Source organism: Acomys russatus, chromosome 8 (assembly GCF_903995435.1).
Source record: "Acomys russatus chromosome 8, mAcoRus1.1, whole genome shotgun sequence".
Taxonomy (NCBI): Eukaryota; Metazoa; Chordata; class Mammalia; order Rodentia; family Muridae; genus Acomys; species Acomys russatus.
In genome coordinates, this window is record NC_067144.1 from 37,733,830 (window position 1) to 37,739,630 (window position 5,801).

At 44.4% G+C, this 5,801-nt stretch overlaps 1 non-coding gene across 1 annotated transcript; it reads right to left on the reverse strand.

Annotated features, from left to right (window-relative positions):
- Positions 1 to 3,486: 3,486 nt before the first annotated feature.
- Positions 3,487 to 3,589, reverse strand: LOC127193529 (U6 spliceosomal RNA). Its single transcript, XR_007831164.1, has one exon. It is a non-coding gene; the product is annotated as a U6 spliceosomal RNA (small nuclear RNA).
- Positions 3,590 to 5,801: the final 2,212 nt, after the last annotated feature.

Genomic DNA, 5,801 nt, shown 5'->3' on the forward strand with positions numbered 1-5,801 from the left:
ATTATGACGGGCAGATCTGGGCCCAGGGTCCTGCTCAAACTACGGCACCAGCCAAGGACAATACATGCAGTAAATTTCAACCCCCTACCCAGATCTAGCCAATGGACAGGACATTCTTCACAGTTGAGTGGAGAGTGGGGTCTGACTTTCACAGGAACTCTGGTGCCCCATATTTGACCACATACCCTGGATGAGGAGGCCTGCTGGCACTCAGAGGAAGGATAGCAGGCTACCAAAAAGAGACTTGATACCCTATGAGCATATACAGGGGGAAGAGGTCCCCCTCAGTCAGAGTCATAAAGGAAGGCAGTAAGGTGAAAATGGGAGGGAGGGAGGAATGGGAGAATACAAGGGATGGGATAACAACTGAGATGTAATATGAATAAGTCAATAAAATATATTTTTTAAAAGAGTTATATATGTTGGAAGCCTAACTATGGGGCAGTCAGCCCATCAGAGCAAATGGAGCAATGCTAGCTGCAAAGCATCTCAACAACCTCACAGTTGCTTCCCTGATTCAGATGGACCAGGTTTACAGCCCCACAATGTTTTCCCTGAGTTCACAGAATAAAACCTGAGAGCAGTCCATGAGGGAGAGGCTGGACTCTGGTAAAAACATGACTCACTGGACCCATGAATGCATGGAGCATTAACTGGTCCCCACGAGCCTCTGTTTTGCAAAACCTGGTGGTCCTGAACGTTTATCTATGATGCTTTCAAGGGTAGACAGAAAGTGACTGATGTTGGCACTGGAAAGAACCCTTTCCTCTTGGGGAAAAAAACATGTGGAAGCTAAAAAGATGGGCATTTTAATAGAGACTGGTTTGTTGCTTGTGAGACTTTAAGGAAGAAGCCAGTTTCTGTCTGCTTCCTGGTATTCTTCTTATTGTGCCTTGTGATGTCATCAGCTCACAACTGATGATACAATAGTGTATTATTTGAGCTGTATTCATCACCCAGTGCTGCAGAAAACAGGTGGTTGAGAGAATGCTGGAATTTCCTCTGAGGCATGAGTCGAACAGGAAGCCACTCTGTCTGCGTGTTCCACTGAGGAAGTGCAGGAAGCACCATGGAGATCCCCAAATGTGCCTGGCTGAGCAACCCTGAGCCCCGACCAGCCTGGCTGCTTTGCTCCGGGAAGCTCACCACAAAGCAGAATGAGCAGTGACAGGCACAGAGGAAGAGGGGAGCAAATCGATTTGAGATGGAGTCCTGCACGTGGTAGTGAAATGTTCTTCAGTACCTCTGGAAGGCACAATGCAAAAAGAAAACATGGCCAGCTCTTTTACGACTCCTTTGGAAATAATTGATTTTTTTTTTCAGTCAGAATCCTAGCGAGATAGCTCAGTGTATCCTTAAAGGATAACCGTGACACAGTCTGAGCACTGGCTGATTGGATTGTATCACACTTCTGCCCTGTATGAGCTGAGGGTTTTATAGTGCTTACTCACCCTCTCTGTGCCTCCACTTCCTCACTTATGAAATAATTATACCTAATGCAGAAATGCTATAAAGATTAATGAGGCAATGCTTATAAAGTGATATGTGGTAAAAGCACATAGTCCGTGGCATGTTGCAGGCCAGAAAAAAAAAAAATGATAGTTATTGTTAAGTGCATATCTGTGTATATGCATATTCTGTGTATTAAATTATGTAGGTGTGTTTGGGGTACCTAGTATATCTCTTGACAAGGAAAGATGGAAAGCAGTTTGGTTTTAGACTTATTAAATGTAATTAAAGTACGTGAAATATTTTATCTGACAAGACCATAGAAATGACTCCAAGTAACAGTGTACTATGACAAAGTTATCATGTGTTCTGGGCTATTGGTTCTTCCAACTCACTGGGGAATTGGTTAAGTAAAATAGTATTTAGGCTTCCATACGCCAAAGAAAGAGTGCACCAGGTAGAGGTAAACACAAAAGAGCCACTATGTTGAAGATTGCTGCAGTGAGTGGCCAACAGTTAACACAGGAACCCACAACTGGTCAAAGGGCAAGGAGTAAGTGTATGTGGAGGAGGGATCAGCTCTAAATGAGCCATCTTTATCACACTCCTCCTCCCAAGGCTCAGAGGCCATCAAGGAAGAGGGGACAGAAAGATTGTAAGGGACACAGGTCAGGATAGACTGCAATGAGATAATTATCTTCTGGGGGTGGCAGGAAAACTGCACTCTGATCTTTCAGAAGCTGTGGCTGCCTGCATGAAATCTCCAAGGCGCCGGCATAGACAGGAGGGGGGGCTCAGTAACCCCACCCCGGGCTGAGGAGCTACGGGTAGTTGATGGCCTCTGGAGGAGGAGCAGTCGGGCTGTTGTTTTTTAAGGGCACAGGCCTTGGTCAACCATGAAATGACTTCACACCCATGAGTATATGAGCAGCACAAATCTGACTTGGTGTGTCATAAGAGAGGAGGGAGGGAGGGAAGGAGGGAGGGAAGGAGGCAGAGAGAGAGGGCTGAAGGAAGGGAAGGAGGTAACAAGGAAGAGAGGGAGGGAGGGAAGGAAGGAAGGAGGGAGGGAGGGAGGAAGAAAAGAAGACACAAAGTTGTTGGAAGGGGGAGGGCAAGGAATCAGGAGAGAATGGATTTGGGAGGAGTTAGAGAGAGGAGTTGAATGAATTTGACCAGAATACCTTATATGCATTGATGAAATTCTTAAATAATTAATAACAACATTATATGGGGAAGAGACTATTACAGTAGAATTCAAGTCTAGTGTTATAGAGACAAAATTAAAGAAAAGGCAAGGGAGGTGTGTGTGTCTGTCTGTGTGTCTGTGTGTGTCTGTGTGTGCATAGGTATGTTTAAAATATTATTTTCTATTTTTAAGATTATAATATAATTACATAACTTCCTCTTCCATTTCCTCCCTCCAAACCCTCCCATACATGCCTTCTTGCTATATTTCAAATTCACAACCTCCTTTTTTCATTAATTGTTGTTACATGTATGTGTGTGTGTGTGTGTGTGTGTGTGTGTGTGTGTGTGTGTGTGTATCCTAATTAGAACCTGCACAGTCTATATAATATTATTTGTGTGTAGGTTATCAGTGCTGACCATTTGGTATTAGCTAACCAATTGGTATGCTCTTTCCTGGGTAAGACCATTTCTCCCACTCGCAGCATTCTTAGTAACTTACAGTTCTTTGTGTAGGGCTGAGGCCTCGGGGGCTTTCCCCCATCCATGTCAGCATGTCTATTGTTGCCTTGCTCAGCTCATATTTAGGCAGTACTGCTGAAAGTTCATGGGTGTAGCTTCTGACATTACCAGGAGATGCAGTCTCACAGCAAACTCCCCAATCCTCTGGTTCTTACAATCTTTTCACCCTCAATTCCAAAACATCCCTGAACCTTAGATGCGGGAATGCATTTTGATTGGCTGTGGTTTTCAGCAATGGCCTCCGTCTGTTACAAAGGTGAGGGTGATACTTAACTGTATAAGGACACATATTTAGAAAGCAATTGGGGAGTACGCTGGTTAACTCAAAGCAGTACAGAATGCTTCATAAATTCCTATGTCACTCTTGAACAGGAGCCATGCTAGCCATCTCTGGGTCATTCCAGTTTTAGTAAACATGCTGCCAAAGCAAGCAAGGTAAGGAAGTTTTTAAACATGAAGGGAAGGCTAGTAAATATCTATGAAGGACACTGGAAAAAAGCTTTGGCAAAGTAAAATGGCCACCTGTTTGCCAGCTGGCATTCTCTGAAATTGAGCTTTTCCCACGGGTACCAAGAGAGAGAAGCCCCATCTTTTTTCTTGATGGTCACATTTCAACTGGAAGTTTCTCAGGCCATGAAGAAAGGTATTCTTGGTTATAGAATACAAAGTTTATAAGCCATGAGAAGATGCATGTCTTTTTTAATATTTTATTAATTTATTCATATTACATCTCAATTGTTAGGCCATCCCTTGTATCCTCCCATTCCTCCCTCTCTCCCATTTTTCCCCTACTCCCCTTCCCTATGTCTGTGACTGAGGGGGACCTCCTCCCCTTCTATATGCTCATAGGGTATCAAGTTTCTTCTTGGCAGCCTGCTATCCTTCCTCTGAGTGCCACCAGGCCTCCCCATTAAGGGGATGTGGTCAAAAATGGGGATCCAGAGTTCCTACAAAAGTCAGTCCCCACTCTCCACTCAATGGTGGAGAATGTCCTGTCCATTGGGTAGATCTGGGTAAGGGTTCAAAGTTTACTGCCTGCATTGTCCTTGGCTGGTGCCATAGGTTGAGCAGGACCCCTGGGCCCAGATCCACCCATCATAATGCTCTTCTTGTAGGTTAATAGGACCCTCTGGATCCTTCTATTTCCCCATTCTCCATGATTCTCTCACCTACAGTCCCAATAGGATGTCCTCCCCTCTGACCCTCTTTCCTGGTAAGTCTAGATATAAGTGAGCCACTCCTTGGAATATACCCACAAAATGCTCCACCACACAACAGGGACATATGCTCAACCATGCTCATAGCAGCCTTATTTATAATAGCCAGAACATGGAAACAGCCCAAGTGTCCCTCAGTAGAAAAACGGATAAAGAAACTGTGGTTCATTTACACTATGGAATACTACTCAGCTATTAAAAACAAGGAATTCCCCAAATTGTGGACAAATGGATTGAACTAGAAATGATCATAATGACTGAGTTAACCCAGAAGCAGGAAGAGTCAAATGGAAGACACATGTCTTAAGGTGAAATTTTCTGAAGTAAATACTCTAAGGGGGGAGGGGGTCAGGAGCCAGCAGTCAAAAAAAAAAAAAAAAAAGCCTATCTAAACTTTAAATAAGCTAGAAGGAACTCTAACATCGCCATGGAGTTATGTCCTGGTTGGCAAATGTGTTAGTCAGCTTTTCGTTACTATAACAAAATACTTGAGACAACCAACTTTAAAGCAGAAAGGTTTATTTTGACTCACAGTGTCAGAGGTCTCAATATGTGATTGTTTAACCCTATTGCTTTGGGGCTAAGTGGCACAATATGTGAGGGAGGCATCACATGGCACAGGAAGCCTGTTCACCTACTGGTGGACAGGAAAAGGCAGGAAGGGCCTGGGTCCCAATATCTCCCCAACGGACATGTGCTGCTTAGTGTTAATTATCAACTTGACATAATCTAGAACCACCTAGGAGTCAGGCCCCTGGATGTGCCCCTGAGGGATTATCTTGATTAATTGATGTAGACTCATAGTAATTGCACCTGGGACCATTTTCTGGGCAGGTGGTCCTAGACAGTATAAAAATAGGGGAAAGGAGCCTGAGCACCAGCAAGCATGCATTCAGTGCTCTCGACTTTCTGTGTGGCCTTGGCTATCCTGGACTTGCTTTGTGGATGAGGCTGGCCTCGAACTCACAGAAATCCACCTACCTCTGCCTCCCAGAGTGCTGGGATTACAGACATACACTATGGTACCCGGCTATTTTTTTCTTTTTTTATTTTTAATTTATTATAATTGATTCAGATTACATCCTGATTGATACCCCCTAACTTATATTTTCCTGTTCCCACCTTCCATCCCTCTTTTACCCTATTCCCCTCCCTTAGACCTCTGACAGAAGGGGACCTCTTCCCTACCATATGACCACAACCTATCAGGTCTCACCCCGATAGCCTACTTCCCTTTCCTCTGTGTGGTACCGCCTGGCCTCCCTATCACAGGGATGATCAAATCAGGGACACCAGAGTTCATGTCAGAGGCAGTCCCCATGCCCCTTCAAAACTGTGGAGAATGAGTGGTCCATTGGGTAGATCTAAACTGAGAGTCTAGATTTACTGCATACATTGTCCAACAGTTTGTACAGGCACACCTCC